General features: G+C 50.3%; 1 long non-coding RNA gene across 4 annotated transcripts; it reads right to left on the bottom strand.

Annotated features, from left to right (window-relative positions):
• Positions 1–6,543: 6,543 nt before the first annotated feature.
• On the bottom strand, positions 6,544–12,977 carry LOC121142802. 4 transcript variants are annotated; one of them, XR_005879912.1, is made up of 4 exons: positions 12,761–12,977; positions 12,182–12,312; positions 10,514–10,645; positions 6,544–8,388 (listed from the first exon to the last, which is right to left on the bottom strand). It is a non-coding gene; the product is annotated as an uncharacterized LOC121142802 (long non-coding RNA). The 4 variants fall into 4 exon arrangements; XR_005879910.1 differs by lacking the exon at positions 12,761–12,977 and having other exon boundaries at positions 6,544–6,914; positions 7,038–8,388; positions 12,182–12,419; XR_005879911.1 differs by lacking the exon at positions 12,761–12,977 and having other exon boundaries at positions 6,544–7,333; positions 8,254–8,388; positions 12,182–12,419.
• Positions 12,978–18,118: the final 5,141 nt, after the last annotated feature.

The following is an 18,118-nucleotide window of genomic DNA, read 5'->3' as shown; positions in this document are numbered from 1 at the left end:
ATAAGAGAACCGTTAGCTGCTCCCACCTGCCTCCAGCTAGGTCCTGCTTTGTCTCTGACTCCATCTTCCTGAAAGTCCATCCCAGGTGGCCTCAGCACATCCTGGGCTTTTTCTTGTCAGCATCTAGACTGGTCCTCCTTGGCTCTATCTCCCACCTCTGCTAACAGATCTCACAATGTCTTGGTCTTCACACTGGCAGAACCCCCAAGGGCTGAGGTCACACCTGGGGACCTCCTAGGAGATGGGCAAGGGGAGTAGATAGACCACTACTTCCAGTCAGATCTCAACCAAGAATAACCCAACTTGGGTTCAGATCTCTTCTCTATCACTTCTTGGCTGAGTGGTCTTGGAAAAAAAATCACTTAACCTTTCTGAACTTTCATTTTCTGTAAGATGTAGTAACGGAGCCTCTTGTAGATGAAGTAGGATAATGTGTCAGGTGTTCCACTCATTGGTGACCAGTGATGGGTTTCAACACTTGTAAAACACTGCTAAAGATGATTTTGTTGCTTTTCAATGTTGGGTCTATAGGTAAATTTCATTTGGAAGTAAAGAAAAGCCAGGGGTTAAGAAAGTTGGAGGCCATCAGTTCTGATTTTAGCTCATTTTGTAAATGTCACCAAGGGACACTGCATTTTTTTTCTGGCAGGGTAGATCATTTGTGAGTCTTCTGGAGAAAAGCACTTGAGGTCAAGACCAGACTGGCTTTATTCATCTTTTTCTTTATTTACCCTGTGTCTCTCCCACACTTTCCATGCCAGCTGCTGGTTGCGCTGACAAGGAATAAGTTGGGTCTTGTGTGGGTGACAACAGATGGATCCTGGCAGAACTCTGCATCCAGTGTGGACAGGTGGGCAACTTAGGCCTCTCCTCTGTGAAGCCCAAAACCGTCTCCCTCTCTCCCCCAAGCTTGCACACCCAGCATCTCCATGCGGACACAGGATTTCTATCACCTCCACGACTGACACACATGCAGTGAGCAGTCACTGTGACGGGCATAGGCCCTCCCAGCCAGGTGGTCCCCCAGCCAGCCTTTCCTGAGGAAGATTTCCCTGCAGCCAGTGGTTGCTTGTCCTCATGTTTTATTCTCCTGTAGTTACTGGCTCCAGAAAGACTAAATTTCCAGACCCCCCTGCATTTATCCACTTCTTAGGGGCACTGCACCGGGTTCCCAAGGGCTGGGGCCAGGTCTGCCTGGATCATTGCAGACTGCAGCACCACCACACCCTGTATCTAGGCACTATTAATAGAGCCTGGTGACTGCCATCTGCAATCAGCCCCAGGAGACATGGGGAGGTCACTGTCCAAGGGCATCACAGTACCATATGTCCTGCCCCCCATCTTGAGCCTGCTCTAACCTTCACCCTCCGTCTCTCTCATCTCAATACCACTGGCCTGAACTCTATAGAGCCCATTCCTAGATGCTGCTCACAGCGAACAGGGCTTCACGTTGTCTCTTCAGAGCCCCTACAAAGTATTTCTGAAGAGCTCTGTGCCCTTCCTGCTGTTTCAGAAAAGCAATTTTATCATTTTTTAAAAACTCACGTGGGTGTGTGTGTTTGAGTGAGCACATTGCCTGCTGAGGCCAGAATAGGGCAATGCAGCCCTCGGAGCTGGGATTAAGGTGGTTGTGAGCCACCTCGATGTGAGTAGTGGCAGTTAAACTCTGGTCCTCTAGAACAGTCAGTGCTCTAGAACAACAGTCAGTGCTCTCAATCTCTGAGCCATCTTGTCTGCCCCTCTTCCTGCATGTGAGCCAACACTGAGCTATTCCCTGATGTGTTCAAGAGAAGGGGTTGATGGTTTTGATTAAGTCAGTTACACCCCATTTCTGAAGGGATCCAGTGGAATCTAACTGCTATAGCAAATGGATTTCCACCATCATCTGTCCAAAAAGCTGTTTGGAGGAAGCTCTTGAAGGGGATGATGTCAGGAACTCCACACTGGACGTTGCCAGTGTATGCAACCCTGCCCCAGGTACCTACCATAATCCTCTGAGTCCCTTGAGAAATGTGATGTAATTGACCCATATCAAACCATGGTGACATCAGACATCCATGGGCACCATACAGTCAACTGATGACTTTGCATGGAACTCTGGGTAGAGATTATTTTGGGACCCCAGGAGACTTTAGAAATAAGAAAGAATGTTCCTGAGAACCCCCACCCCAAATACCAGCCCTGACTGTGTTTCTGTTTCCCCCTAAGGGTTGAGAACAAAGAACCTCTTAGATTGTCCTGATTGCCTGTTAACTAAAAGAAAGAGTGAGGGAACCCTGGATTACCAGTTGTCTCTCATTGTCCTGGCCACCTTGCCCTGGACTTTCTATGGGTTTGGTTTTGGCCAGCAGCTCCTAGCCACGGCCACTGGTTTCTTGAGATGAGAGTTTTTTGCCCTTATTTGGAATCAAAAGAAGTCCATGTAAATAACAAAGAGTGGAAAAGCTGGTTTGTAATAATGATGGGTATGAAAACACTCATCTCATTTGGTGAGACTGTCCAGGATTTGGATGCATGAACCACTCCCCAAAAGGATAGATGCTGTCTTAGGATTTCTGTTACCATGACAAAATACCATGACCAAAAGGCAAGTTGGGGAAGAAAGGGTTTATTTGCTTACACTTCAGCATTGCTGTTCATCACTGAGGGAAGTCAGGACAGGAACTCAAATAGAGGCAGGAGCTGATGCTGAGGCCATGGAGGAGTGCTGCTTACTGGCTTGCTACCAACGGCTTGCTCTATCCACCTTCTTATAGAACCCAGGACCAGCAGCTCAGGGATGGCACCACCCACCATGGGCTGGGCCCTCCCACATTGATCACTAATTGAGAAAATACCTTACAGCTGGATCTCATGGAGGCATTTCCTCAGCTGAGGCTTCTTCCTCTGATGACTCAAGCTTGTGTCAAGTTGACACTCAAAACCAGCCAGTACAGATGCTATCTGCTAAGCAAACAGAGCTAGCTGGGACTGCACTGGAGCCCGCATCTAGATGCCAGCATTGTCGGCCTTGGGTTGCAGCGCTGTGTACTTTATCTTTGCCAAGTTTCCACTGGAAATCCATCTTCTGCCTGCCCCACTCCCGGGTAATGCAGTCCCGTTAGCAAGAGCCTGTCGCTGAAGAGAGGAGACACTGGGGACACCTGCATCTTCTGCCTGAGCTTCTTCCCAGGCTGTGGCACAGCAGGACTTGGGTGATGTCGCAGCCTCCTCAGACCCCATCCAGAGGGGTCTCTCTTCTGGCCTATCTTTGCCTTAAGCAGTGGTTCTCAACCTTCATAATGCTGTGACCCTTTAATACAGTTCCTTGTGTTGTGGTGACCTCAACCATAAAATTATTTTCATTGCTGCTTCATAACTGTAATTTTGCTACTGTTATGAATCATAATGTAAATATCTGTGCTTTCCTATGGTCCTACATGACCTCTGTGAGAAGACTGTTTGACCCTCAATGGGGTCGGGACCCACAGGTTGAGAACCACCTTACAGCCTTCAACCCTATAGGGCTGGTGTTCTGGCCTTAGTGACTTCTCTTTTTGTTTCCAGGACTTGCTCTGCCCCCAGGGCCTTCTGTGATGGCAGGTCTTCCCAGACCTCCTGGGAGTCTCTGACCGCAGTAGCCTGTCCTCTGCCATCTGTATGAGGATGGGAACCAGAACTGGCCTCCTAGGCAATGGCAAACCTCAGCATTTGTGTTAAACCCCTGTGAGGACAGAAACTAGCTCACAATGGCCTTGGCCCAGAGACAGCAGACCACCTGAGCCCAGAGGTGGAGGCAGACATCCTATGACACTTGTCTCACAGAGGAGCCAGCCTGACCTTGGTAATGACACTCTCAGGTCCCCTGCTTGCTCCTGACCCCACCCCCAGCCTTGACAACCTTGAGAGAGGTGTGTGTGGAGGAGCAGGGAGCTCAGGGTCCTTTGAGGGGTCCGGTGTGTTCTCAGAACAACCCATGCTGAGGTCCAGTGGCTCACTGTGGTACTCACATGCTCCCTTCCCCTTTCCTGTTAAACAGCACAGAGTTGGGCGCACATCCTCGCCACGCAGGCCTGTCTGGCTGGCAGGCAGGTGTGTATGGTCCAGGGCCCTGGAGAAGGCCTGTGTTCCTTCCTGATCCTTCCTAGTGGGTGTGACAGAGGCAGAGTCTTCAGAGCAGTGCGGTCTGGGCCTCGGGGGCCATGTTGGACTCTGAGCCCAGATTCCAGGGCAGGCCTTTGCCCTTCTCACTTCTCCATTTCTTTGAAGAAGAAAAGATGAACCACCTCCAAAGACCGGTCAGTCAAGAAAGGAGTGGCTTCCCAAATTGCTTTACAATTTTTTCTACTTAAGCAAATTATTGCATCATGTCAAAAACTTCATATTTTTCCTGTGAAGCAATCTCAGAATCCTCCAGGACATTTAAAATTCAGTGACCTCTGCCTCCCAAGAAGCCCACTGGGCATTAAATGTTGTAGGGCAGCCAGCAGCGAGCCTCACCCAGGCACCCTTCTGTATCTTTAGTAACGTTCCTCTCCTAAATCTGTGCAATTCCACACGTCTCACCTGCCTTCTCCCAGAGTCTCGAGGTTACCCTGAGAGGACAAACTGAGACCGCATCTTCACTGGACGGAAGCCTTGCCAGCCCTGACCTGGTTGATTCATTCCCTTAGCCTCGCAGAATCGGTTTTAGGTTTATGATGTTCCACTTGTCAGTAGTTGGCTTTAATTCTTGTGCAAATGGAATCCTGTTGAGAAAGTCCTTTCCTACACCTGTATCATGTAGGACGCTGCCTATGTTTTTTTCCAGCAGTTTTGGTGTTTCAGGTTAGGTCTTTGATCATTTTGGAGTTAAGTATTTCTGCAAGGTGATGGGTACAGATATAATTTTATCCTTTTGCATGTGGGCATCCAGTTTTCCCAGCACTATTTGTGGAAGATGACTTCTCTTTTTTTTTCTTTTTTTCTTTTTTTCAGTATTTTTGGAGTCTTTGTTAAATGTTAAGTGGCTGAAGTTACTTGTGCTCATGTTTGGGTCTTGGATTTTTCCCCCCTTGGTCTACATGTCTTTTGTGTGTGTGTGTGTGCCAATACCATACTGTTTTATCCTCATTGCCTCCCAGAGGAAAGACTGGGTGTTCTGAATTTGTGGTTGTGAATGTATTACTATGACTCTGTAATGTATCTTAAGATTTGGAATCGAGGGCTGGAGAGATAGCTCACAGGTTAAGAGTACTGACTGTACTTCCAGAGGTCCTGATTCAATTCCCAGCAACCACATGGTGGCTCACAACCATCTGTAATGAGATCTGATGCCCTCTTCTGGCCTGAGCTACGCAAAACTGATCCAGTCTAAAAGAGAACTGTCATGTGACTGCTGCTGGGAATCAAACCCTGGTCCTCTAAAAGAGCATCCAGTGAGCGCTGAGCCATCTCCAGCCCCCCACCCCCACCCCAAGGGATGGTTCAAAGTCCAGGTAGATTGTGTATTGTCTTTAAGGTAGGTGGACACCCTTCTTCACTAAAATGACTATGTATGCAACACATCCTGTTTGTGGGAGTGTCACAGTAGCAAAAACGTTGTGCGCGTTCAGTCTGGGGAGACACCACCTCGGTAAGAATTCCGAAGCTACAGTCAGAGCCCTTGAGCACAGTGACGTGCACAGGGAAGGCTCTCTGACAAAGTGGTGTTTGCAGCACCTGCTGGGTGGCAGCTGGCGGTTGGAAGGACGGTTGCCCTGGCCCAAGACTCCAGGCCTCCTGTGAGAACCCCATCGGCATCAGGGGTGCTGGGCTGGGGAGCAGCACTGGCCTGCCTGCTTGGGGTGCATCCTGCTGCCCTCACTCTCCTTGTCCCCTCCCTCTGTCCTCAGACCGGGAAGACCTGGACAGCGTCCTGAGCCCAGACTGCTGGAGCCTGGGCTGCCTCCTCTGTGAGGTGATCAAGGAGAAGGCAAGCTGGAAGGAGGCAGGCTGCCGAATGCTGGAGGCTGGGGAGGTGTACTCCCCTAGTTATCTGAGGAAGCCAAGCCCGTCTGCAACACGGTGGGCTCCTGGTGAGCCGCATAGCGCCCAGAGGCTGCTGCCCGGGGGTGGTCCCAACCTGTGCTCAGTTCACCAGACAGGCTGAGTGGACAGGAACAGGACATAGGACGCTGTGGATGGTTCAGCTCTCCACACCACAATGACTGCTGCTCCTCGATGTGGGATGGTCAGAAGGCCCTTGGAGGAAACCTGGCGATGCTGGGCAGGGTTGCCTCATAAACTAGAGGATAAGGGTTGAATGAGCATCCATGCGGGTGTGGGGAAGTCATCAAAGGATACCTGGTTTACAAGCAAGGCCCTGAGCTTGAACTTGGGCCTCCTCTTCCTTAAGGCCAAGGACTGCAGGAGAGTGGGGATGCCCTGGGAGTCTTTGACTATCTTCTCATTGTCCATCCACGACATGGGAAGCTGGTGACGGCTCAGTCCTGTGTGACAGCATCAGTGAACGGGCAGAGCATGTGGGGAGGGATGGGCTGGCTGCAGTGGGCTGGACCAGGTCTGTGCACTGGACAAGCGGGGGGGGAAGAAGGTAGTGACTGTGATGTCCTCTCTGTAGTGATGATGTCCTCTCTGTAGTGATGTCCTCTCTGTAGTTCTGGCCCCTCCAGCCCAGCTGCTGCTCCACTGCTGTTCCTTGGGCCCGTCCTCTGATGTCATGTGGAGTCAGCCACTCCCTGCCCTTGCCTGTCCTCTGATGTCAACCATAAGCACTCAGAGACAGGGAGGGTCTGTGTGTCCAGTTTCAGGCCCGTGCAAGGCCACAGACTGCTTTTCCTTGAAGCCCCTCTACACTTGGGGCAGCAGATGGTCAGTCCTGCCTGCAAGGGACCCCTCCTCTCCCGCCTCTGCATCCCCGTCCGTGCCCAGGCTGGAATTTAGGAAGGCTGGGGCTGAAAGTTTAAAGGGAAACAGCTAAGTTTCTGTACCCAAAGGGCCAGAGAACCCTGGGTCTTAGCCCCCACCCCCAGGGACCTCTTCCCTGCAGCCACCCCTGCCTGGCCATTTCCTCTCACCAGCTTGCTTCCTGGGTCACAGAGCCACAGGAAAGATTTGGGGCTGGATCTGTCATCTGATTGTGTCTGGGAGAAGAGGAAGTGTCGCTCTGCCAATGACAGTGTAAAAGGTATGGACGAAAATGACATGTACACATAACGAAAAAACCCACAACGCCTGTGTCTTCAGACTGCCACTCCAGTACAGTCGAGGTGGGGAACAGGAAGAACAGGCAGCAGAAGTCAGGGGTGTGGAGAGATGGCTGTGACAATACCCGATTATGCCTTGGCCCAGCCATCTATGCAGTGTGACAAGCCTGTAGAACAGAACACCACAGCCATGATCCAGTGTATCACTGATGTCTTAGGTCAGGGTTGCAAGAGACCTCAACAGGGACATGAACACACTGAGAGAATGAGACAAAGATGGCCCTCACACGTCTACACTTCCCTGCACTCTCCAGGCCCTCCAAACCACCGCTTCAATGCCAGGCTTCCGAGTTGGAACACTTGCTGCCAACAGGAACACTATTGTCCCTCTGCTGCCACCGTATGGCCACTAAGGGAAAGGCAGTGGCCTGATGGTCAAACGTCAAATGGTTGATCCCTGGTCTTTCTTTGGTAAGGGGAAGAACCACCAGAAGACTCAAGCCTTCCTCTGTGTTTTGGAACTGTGGTCTGGACCTCCTCAGCCACAGCATCTTAATCGGGTCACTCTGTCCTGACTCTTGTAATGGGTTAGACAGCTACACAAACAGCAAGGAACCTGGTCACCACCCACCTTCGCAGCCTTGTTCCTTGAGGTCTAGATGGTCACACATCTAACTGCTCTGTTCCCTGGATCCAATCCTGAGGCCCAGTCATGTACCGCCCTAAGGTCCCCATTGAGCCCGTCTCTGAACTATCCCCGCCCTGTCTAGAGCCTCCCACCGGTCATTCCCGCTTACTTGCCGTCCTCCCCTCCAGGGAACCACTCTGCCTTCTTCTCCCATCCACCACACCTTCTGCTGGGCTAATGTGCTTGCACACTGGTAACACTGTGGGGGGGATGTCTTGCTCCCCCTGTGCAAAGTATCTTAGAAACAGTCAGATGCTGAGTTAATAGCCAAACTTTTCAAATGAAGAGATTTCACATTGAAAGCCTGGTTTTCTGGCACTCCTTGCGGGAAGCAGAAGTGTCGACTAGCTGCCAGTCCTGCCTGGCAGGAGCTGATGAGCTTCTCAACCTGCCTCTCACCTTGTCATCCTTGAAGATGCTACCAATTTGCCAGCGCTGCGGGCTCCGGGGCTGCAGTGGTAGACTCATCCACTGCACAGCAATGTACCGTTTGTGTTTCTTGGGATGGAGACTGCACAACCCAGTTCCTTACGTCTGAAAAAGATTAGCCCAGGGCTAGGGAGGTGGCTGGGCAGGTAAAGCGTTTCTTACACACACCTGATAACCCATGTTCAGTTCCTGGAGCCCACATGTAAGGTGGAGAGACAAAACCAACCCCCACTAAGCTGTCTTCCAACCTCCAACGTGCTGCGGCGCGTACATCCATGCATAGTGATAAGTAAACAATAAACAAAATAGAAAAGGGAAGCCCACATGTGGGCACTAACCTGAGCCACTGACCTGATGGGGCAGCTAGGGGTGACTGAAGGTGTGGCTTTAGTGTTTCACAAGATACGATTTGTGCTTTCCCCGCTGCCACCTCAATTCTTCTATCTGGGGTGACATCACCCTCAAGGCTGAGTCCTAGGAGGAGACACCGGGGAGGCTTGAGGAGGACCATCTACACGAGCCACAGCCACAGGTGTTCCTTTGCCCTTCTGGTGTAGGCAGATGGAGAGGCCCAACTGCATGGCCTCATGGGACTCTCCTACCACAGCTGCTCACATGGGGCATGAACCCACAACCCTGAGATTAAGAGTGGCAGATGGAGAGGCCCAACCGCATGCCCTCATGGGACTCTCCTATCACCAGAGACTGGAAGCATAGGCTGGGCTGCCAGGAGGAAGGGGCTGCTGGGGTCAGGACACACCCCTTCTTCGGGAACGTGAACTTTAATGCCTGGAGGGCGGGGTGGTGCATGTTGTACCCTCCCTTCATTACAGACATGAGTAGTTGCCATGGCTACAGGAGCTTTAAAGTCATTGCTCCCAGCCACGCCTTCTAACTACCAGTGTTGTGCCTCACCTGGTGCCTAAATCATCTAACCCTACTATTGTGGGTGCCCGAGAGTGCCCACTGTGGGGTGTAAGCTCTGGAGCCTCACATTGTTTGTCCGGAGACTTGAGTACCCTTCCATGTGTGGGACTTGGACGAGTCCCCGCGAACCTTCTGCTTCCTCATCTGCCAATGAAGCGAGCACCTCCCTCCCTGAACCTGCCCGACACATTGAAGGGTGAAGAGACCTAGATGAGAAACGCTACTGTGAACACTGAGGACCACCACATGCAATGCAGTTTAAGCGAGTGTCTGCTGTCTAGTTACATCGAGCTTCTCCTCAAAGATGCCCCCACTGGGTCTGTATAGCCCAGGCTCACAATCAGAGTCCAAAGGAGCCCCACCCGTCAAGGTCTGTTTGTGCCTCTGGACTTTCAGCAGATTGAGATTCCCTGCAGTTTGAGAATCCCAGCAGGGGTTGGGGGTGGAGCCAAGCAATGACTTGGGAAGCTACACAAGCACGGGGATTGCAATGGCCTTGTTGCAGCTCGAGAAAGTTGGCAGATGTGATACAGGTCCCTTCCCTGCCTTCTGCTCAGTCACTGAAGGACGAGAGCCTGTCACGGATCAGGGTGGGGATACTGACACACAGCAATAGTTAAACAACACAAATCAGAGATTTCCAAGACCCATTGGCTGGCCAGCTGTTAGCACAGAAGTAAGGAAGTGAGGAATGGTCCCTGCATCTCTGGCATCCTCCTGTAGGTGAAGGCTCCTTGATCACCAGGGTAGGAGGCAGCAGCAGATGTGGGGAGCCAGGACTTTCTGCTGGTTCTGAACAGTGTCCATGATCACCTACCAGAGAAGCCACCTCATGGGGCTGACCAGGGGATGCTGCTGACACTGGAAGACTCAGTCAGTAAATACTGCAAAGGCCACATGAGAGGAGGCCCAACAGGCGCTGCAGGGAATGCCTGCCAGAGCAGTGGCTCTCAAAGCTGGGTGCCCATTTGGAATCAGCTCGGGAGAAAAGTACAGATCCTAGGCTGGGGCGCTCAGTTGGCAGAGCGCTTCTGTAGCATGCACACAGTCCTGGGCTTGGTCCCCAGCACCATGGGAACTGGGTGAGGTGTCACACACCTGTAATCCCAGCACTTAGGATATGGGAGCAGAAGGATCAGAAATTCAAGGTCATCCTCAGCTATATAGCAAGTTGGAAAGGCCAGCCTGGGCTACATGAAACCCTATCTCAAGGAAACAGGTGAGTGGGCACAGCCAAGAAGATAGCTCAGCCAATTGTAAAGTGCTCGCATTGCTAACGTGAGTACCTGAGTTCAAAACTCACCTCCCACAGGAAACTGGATGTGCTGATGTGTGCTTGTAATCCCTGGACTGAGAAGGCAGACACGGGAGGATCCCTGGGGCTTCCTGACCAATTGGTCTCACCTAATTGGGTGCTCCAAACCCACGAGAGGCCCTGTCTCAAAGGAGGTAGATGTCATTCCTGAGGATGACACTGAAAATTGTCCCTTAGTACCTACACACACAGACACATACAGACACACACAGAGACACACACACATACATACATACATACATACATACATACAGACACACACACACACACACACACACAGTACTAATCTTGTACCTAGGTCCCAGTAGTCTTGGGTGATTTTAAGATGCAGCTGGGGTTGACAGCCACTGTTTTACAGCAAAAGCCACCAGCTGGGAGTTGGTTGTTCAGTTGTTATTTTTAAGTTTGTTGAGAGTTGTGAGATGGGCCCTGCTCTGTCTAGAATAACAGCGAGGACACAACAGTGGTTTCTTGGTCAGTGCCTTGTGTCGTAGTTGAGTTTGGCGCCCAGTATGAGGTTTGCCAAGGACCAGAACCATCCTCGTGGCCTTTGGGCTATCTGTTGCTATGGTAATAGGATGAGATCATGTGTGACACAGGATGTGTTTCTCAACCTCTCCACAGGCTCCAGGCTCTGTGCCAGGCCCCAGGGGACGCATGATGAATAGGATGCTGGGTTATTTCTATAGTGGAAGTCTCAGCCTGAAGAATCCAAGTGCCAGCAAACACTCCCTAAATAAAAGTGTGACTTGGAGTCTCAGGGAAAGAACAGGCGGCTGTGGGGGAGGTGAGGCAGCCAGGCATCTGAGGGATACAGGGCTGGGAGAACCTCCAGGCCATAGGGCCCATACGGAAAGGAGCATCTCTTGCCATCAATGCTCCTAGCCACCCAGGACTGTCCTGTTTAGCAGTGAAAGTCTTATGTCCTGAACAAAAAGAGACAGGTGGTCATCAGTGTGATGATACCCTACCCTACGCTGATAAAGCCAGTGTTTCCTGTGGCTTTCTGTGGCATTTGGGTACTTCTATTAATGTTTGGAGCTATGCACTGATGTCATAGGTTCCAGGTGTCCCAAACAACGGGACCATAGAGAAATGAGAGCCAGGATCCATCCTGAGTGAACACCTCCATGTCTACAGAGAACAAGGGAGCTCCCCAGGCCCTGGCCAGGTGCTAAAGTGACCACCAGATCATGACAACTTCATGGGGCCCCCATAGATTTGTTGGCCTGTGTGACATGATGGAAGTCATCTCCAGGTAAATGGAATGCCTAAGAAAAAACGCAGTCACTAGTGAAGTGTAAGACAAACTCATTGTCACTTCCCCAGGAAAGATGGGCCACAGGCAGGTCCTAATTGAGTATCTCAATGTCTCAGACACAAGCCACCCCTGGAAGACTCAGTGAATTTAATTGTATAGTGCTGGGCAGCTGCTGCCGGGGCCTAAATCCCAGGAGGTGACAGGGAGCAGGCCTGCCATTGACTCCTCACCAGGACAGTGTCAGCAGCTAGTCTCACCATTTCCCTAGGCAGCTAAGGCCCTGAGTATGATTTTTGCCTCAAAATTGGACTCAGCTACTGTATTAGTCAGGGTTCTCAAGAGGAACATAACTTATAGAATTAATATATATAGAATGATTTATTAGAATGGCTTACAGGCCGGTGTCCAGATAGTCCAACGATGCCTGTCTACCAACAAGGTCCAACAATCCAATAGTTGTTCAGTCTGTGAGGCTGGATGTCTCAGCTGGTCTTCAGTATATGCTGGAATCCCAAAGAAGCAGGCTCTGATGCCAGCGAGGGAATGGACTTGTCAGAGACAGTGAGCAGGCAGAGAGCAAGCTTCCTTCTCCCCCGTCCTTATTCCGACTGCCACCAGAAGGTGTCGCCCAGATTAAAGGTGGATCTCCCACCTCAAAAGATCTGGGTTAAAAGTGGGTCTTCCCACTTCAAATGATTTAATTAAGAAAAAGATCCCTCACAGGTGTGCCCAGCTGCTTGGGTTTAGTTAATTCAGAATGTAGTCAAGTTGACACATGAACAGCCACCAGCTACCAGGGTTTCTCATGGGGTGAGCCAGGTGTGTCTGAATCTGCTCCTGTTAAAATGCAGATTCCTGGCCCATGTTCCACACTACTTCTTGGTGATCTTGAGGCTGGACTCAAACCCAAAATCCTCCTGCCTCAGCCTCCTGAGTGCGTACTACATCGCTCCTTGGGTCCTCCTGAAGCTTACCAGTGTGAGAGCTGGACCAGTAGGGATGGTTATCCTGAGCAAGCGTTTCTGAAGAACATGGGGCCTGTCTGTTTGGAGGATCCCAAGCTCGCCAGCCTTGTGTCTCTGACTGCAAACTCTCCCACAAACTTTGCCAGGATCCCAGGGCTCATTGCTAGAAAGGGGCCTGGCCTTTGGGACTAGTCACTGTGAGTCATCTAACCATGGGAACCATGGGAGAGAGGAAGTAGCCTGCTCACCCTAGAAGCCTCCATGGTGCAGGATTAACTTGGAGCCCGGCCCCCAGATGGCTTCCACGCTGAACATGAGGCAAAGGACCATGTCCAAGTTCTCCTAGGGTGTGGGACACCCAGCACGTCAGTCTCCAACCCCACCATGTACAGCCTGGCCTCCTGTCCACAGGTTTCTTCTCCCCACCCACAGCCACTCAACCCTTGAGCATCAGGTAGATGTCGGGAAGTAGTTTCTCTTTCGGCCTCAAAGTCAAGGCGCTGCCCATTTGCAGTGGAGAATCCCCCACGGATCAAAAAGAGAATACAAGTCTGGCTGCCATGCATTCCCGTCATGAGGTCCTGACACAGGCTTGTGCACTGGTGAGTACCTGAGTGTCCATGGGAGGTAGGGGCAGTCAAGGGACCAATTCAATTCTTTGGTTCCTTTTGGCCCACTCATGGCTTCATAATAAGAGAGCAGTGTATGAAAACTGGCCCTCCTCCCCCAGTGAGCCTTCCTCTCCCCTTTGTTTCTATAGGTGTGTTTTTAATGGTGTTTTAGAATAATAATAATAATAATGATAATAGTAATAGAAATAATAATAAACCTTTTTGCCCATTCGCCTGTCCGGGAGAAGGCATCTGTGGATGGATGGCTCTGTCTCGTGCATTTGAGCTCTTTGTAGAAAAGCCTCTCTTGCTTCGAGTAAGCCTTTTGCTCACCCAGTGTCCACTGACTTGTAATGAGAACCTTCTCGGCTTTTGCTGATCTGGAGACAGGCCTCTGTTTGCAATAGACAGGGTGGTCCCTGCACTGTTTTACAATGTCTTTTAGAGAGGGACCTCCTGAGTATCACCCCAGACTATGAAGGGGACCTGATAATTACTTTTCAGGAGGGTGGTTCTGTCCTTTACTAATCCTTCAGGGTTCTAGGACCCCTCACCTGCCTGAGGACAGAGTCTGGCTGCGGCCACAGGGCTGGTGTCCTGAAATGCTCTCTGGGAGGAGTGGGCAGCAAGAAACCCACCAGCCAGACACAGACAAGTCTCAGTGGTGTGCACACTGTCGGGCACTGCCCATGATGTTGGCGTTGTGCTCTGGGGACATGTGCATGATACTTGCTTGCATTAGAGACACAAGTAAAATGGGACCTATCTTGGTGCTGCGGTTAGCTCCTGAGGAAGCTGATGTCAGGAAGTTTCCACTCTTCTCTAAGAAGCCAAGCCCCTCTGCTGAAATCCATCATTTTCTTCTGCGTACTGACCTTCCTGGAAAAGCTAAAATCATTAACTCTGTGTTGGGGCGTATTTCATCACAGTTTGCATTTGTGCTAATTAAATAAAAGTAATCTTGGGTCAAGAGGTTGAGTTAGCAACTAGTTGACAGAAAGTAATAATAAAGCCGCAGAGGGGATCCGGGAGCTAGAGACAGGAAGTAGTAGGAAGGAGTTTGGAGTGGCAGTTTTTTGTGGCTTGGCCAAGTGGAAGCATGGGTCTTCTGTGGGCTCCAGCAAGGAGAGAGGATTAGCCAGCTGCTATCAGCCTCTCTGAGCTTGCACGTTTTCACCCCAGCCTTTGATCTCACATCTCATTCATAATTAGAACGCTGGTGATTTAGTTAGAGCTACCTCCAGCAGCAGGGCCAGGGCCAGTGTCTGCAGAAGCAGAGTTCTCTCCAGGCTGTGGCCTGAGCGACTGCTGAAGCAGGCCGGTAGCTGCATAGCAATTGCTGGCTGAGACAGCAGTAGATTAAGGCACAGCCACTGTGCTGAAGTTAAAACAACAGCTCCACGTCAGAATCATCAGCTCCACTCAGAACCATCGGCCTCTCATTGAGCTGCTGTGCCCAACACAGAGCAGACACCGCAGCCTCCTGCAGCCAGGTGCCCTAAGCCTCGACGAAGGGAATGCTGGTGGCTTCTAGAGGTTCTGAGAGGGAAAGAGAAGAGCACAATCCAAGACACACTGGGCTCTTCTCTTGGGCTGTGGTGCGCTTGTTTTTCTGGCTGTCTCCTCATCTCCTTCCAAGGAGTTTCCCATGATTCCCCGAGATAGGACACTCTAAAGTCTCAGACTCTGCTGTGAAAAGGCAGTGTGAGGTCTTTTTTTTTTTTTTTTTTTTTGTATTTGGCAACCTTATCATGTCTTCCTCACATCACAGTCTGGAATTCTCACCCCTGGGTCACCTTCCTGTCACCAGCTGTTGAAACTCACAGGCGTGCAGGCCAGATCTTGCACAGACACATGAGGTCCTTCCTCTGGCCCAAACTGAAAAGTGACTTAACATGTGACAAACTAGCTCACTGGAGGAAAGAGGGCATTGTCCCAGTCCATCAAGATACCATGTCTACAACAGAGACCAAGCAAGTGTCCTCCATTAGAAGGGCATTGTGGCAGCCGGGCGGTGGTGGTGCAGGTCTTTAATCCCAGCACTTGGGAGGCAGAGACAGAGGCAGGAAGATCTCTGAGTTCCAGGACAGCCTGATCTACAGAGTGAATTCCAGAACAGCCAGGACTACACAGGGAAATCCTGTCTCAGAAAAAAAAAAGTGGGTGGGGGGATGGATTGTGGCTGCTGGCATTGTTATTATAACTCTAGTATCCAATGGTTCCTTTTTTTTTTTCAAGGACGTTTTGCACTGATGAATGAATGTGGTTCCATCTTGGGGCTCATGACCAACGACAACAGTTTCTGCCAATGCTGCTCTGAATCTCTCATGTTCCATTCACTATGGCGCAGTAGGACTGGGTCCAGCCACAACCACTGCTGTTTCATAACACAAGAGAAATTTGTGGATATAACGGTGCGGTTCTCCCCTGCTGTGTGACCATTGTCAAAAAGATGCCCACGCTGGCTGCTGTGGCCTCTCAGTTGACCGTTTCTGAACCCAGTGGTTCCGCCCCACCCAGATCTGAGAATAACCACACCCATCACATGCCCCAGCTCTGGTGGGCAAGGCATAAACTGGCTATCCAGGTCATCAGCTTTTGAGCCCAAACCCAACAGATGACTCCAGTAGAGTCCAAGCCACAGGGATGAAGGTGACAAAGGCCACCATGCCTGGAGGTATCTGTACCTGCCTTCTGATGAGCCCGACACAAGAAGTAGACTCCTTAGAGAGCATTGTTCAACTTTCATGTAAGATTGCCAGCAAAGAGGGTGGTGGCCAGATCCAGAGCCCAAGACCACTTAATTAATTAATTAACTAATTAATTAATTACTGTGGACCTTCACCTGTCAGAACTCCACCAGGTGACTTCTTGAGGGCTCTGTGAGAATATGGGATTCCCAGCATCCAAGCCTGTGGCCTGGAGGACCTTGTCCCCAGCTCCTCTGATCCTTTTTGATAAGGATTAAGGAAAGCATTCACATGCCCCATGTCAATATGCTCCCAGCAAGCACTTGGGGGAAGGGAGAGTGCCCAGTAGGGAATGGGAGTTTGAGGCTCCTGTGAGCCTGGGATCCATATCACATCTCCTGTGGAAGACTTGAGTCATATTACTCTTCCCCTGGCTCCTGGAAGCAGACACTTTCCCTAATTGGAGGAAGAGTTGAGACTGAAGTATGTGGGACTTTCATAGGAATAGGTGCTGCCCTGCAGGGGGTAGAGTGAGGAGTTCCTCTATACCTGAGGGATGGTCTTTTCTGGAATGGGGAGGGATCTCTGAACTTCAGCTCTGAGGAGCCAACCAGCAGGCACATGATGTTGCTGACTGTGTGCTGTGTGAAGACTTCAGAGAGAATGTGGAGGGATGAGGAGAAGAAACGCTCCAGCATGGAGACTGGAACTCCACCAGAGATGGGGGAGTCTTCTCTAGCCTTGTGGAGATTACAGACTGCCAAGGGAATTTCCTCTCACCAATCTAGAAAGCCCACTGCCTCAGTCAGCCTCCCATGCTGACAAAGCTGCTGCCCCTCCTGACAGGGTCTGAGGGAGACGCTCGGGCCCTGTGATCAATCCCACCAAGGCTCCACACAGCCCACATTACCATTACACTTCCCTGAGCAGGCAGACAAGGAGGCTGGATGGGAGGAAGTAGTGATCCACCATCTCTACCACACTTTTCACTACAAGTAGCTGTCAACAAGACGATGAGATGACAGGAATAAACACTACTCCTTGATAACTCTCAATATCAGCGGTCTCCATCCCTCAATAGAATGACAGAGACTAGCAGAACAGATATGAAAATAGGATCCATCTTTCTGCATCCAAAAAACATGCCTTAGCATCAAGGATAGACATCACCTTCAGGAAAGAGTGGGAAGGGTTTTCTGATAAAATGAGCCTCAGAAGCAAACCAGGGTAGCCATTTTAATGTCTAACAAAATAGACTCCAAACCAAAACTAATCAGAAGAGATAGGGAAAGACACTACATACGCACCAAGGGGGATATTGTAAACCTTAACTACTATGCCCCAAACATAAGGGCACCCAAGGTCATAAAAGAAACAGCTAAAATCCCACACTGACTTTCACACAGTAGCAGTGGATGGCTTCAACATACAACTCTTGTGAATAGACAGGTCATCCAGACAAAAACTGAACAGAGACATGCTGGGGCTAAATGACATCATAAACCAAATGGACCTAACAGATATTTATAGAACATTTTCCCCAAACACAAAGACTATACCATCTTTCTCAGCAGCTCATGGAACTTTCTTCAAAATTGAACACATACTTGGACACAAAACAAGTCCCAACAGATACAAGAAAATTTAAATAACGGAATTTACAGAATGAGCCACTCTATATACATATTTAGAAAGGGGATTTATTGGAGTAACTTACAGGTTGCGCTCCCACGAATCCAATAATGACTTGACTATGATTGGAAAGTCCAAGAATCCAGGAGTTGCTCAGCCCACAAGACTGGATGTCTCAGTTAGTCTTCAGTAGAAGCTGGAATCCCAAAGAAGTAGACTGTAATGCCAGTGAAGGAATGGACTTGCTAGCAAGGCGAGAGCAAGCAGGCAAAGAGCAGAAGCTTCCTTCCTCCATGTGAAGGCTCTGTGAGCTAGATTGAGGGAAGAGACTAACAGGAGAAAGCATGTCTGAGAGGACGGGCACCTCACCCTCCATGCAGGAGCACCCAGATGAGAAAGTTAGAATTAGGCCAAATCCCATCAAAGTACCTTAA

This window comes from Mesocricetus auratus, unplaced genomic scaffold (assembly GCF_017639785.1).
Source record: "Mesocricetus auratus isolate SY011 unplaced genomic scaffold, BCM_Maur_2.0 Super-Scaffold_4256, whole genome shotgun sequence".
Classification (NCBI taxonomy): Eukaryota; Metazoa; Chordata; class Mammalia; order Rodentia; family Cricetidae; genus Mesocricetus; species Mesocricetus auratus.
The sequence above is the reverse complement of the archived record's forward strand: the minus strand, read 5'-3'. Positions and strand labels throughout refer to the sequence as shown.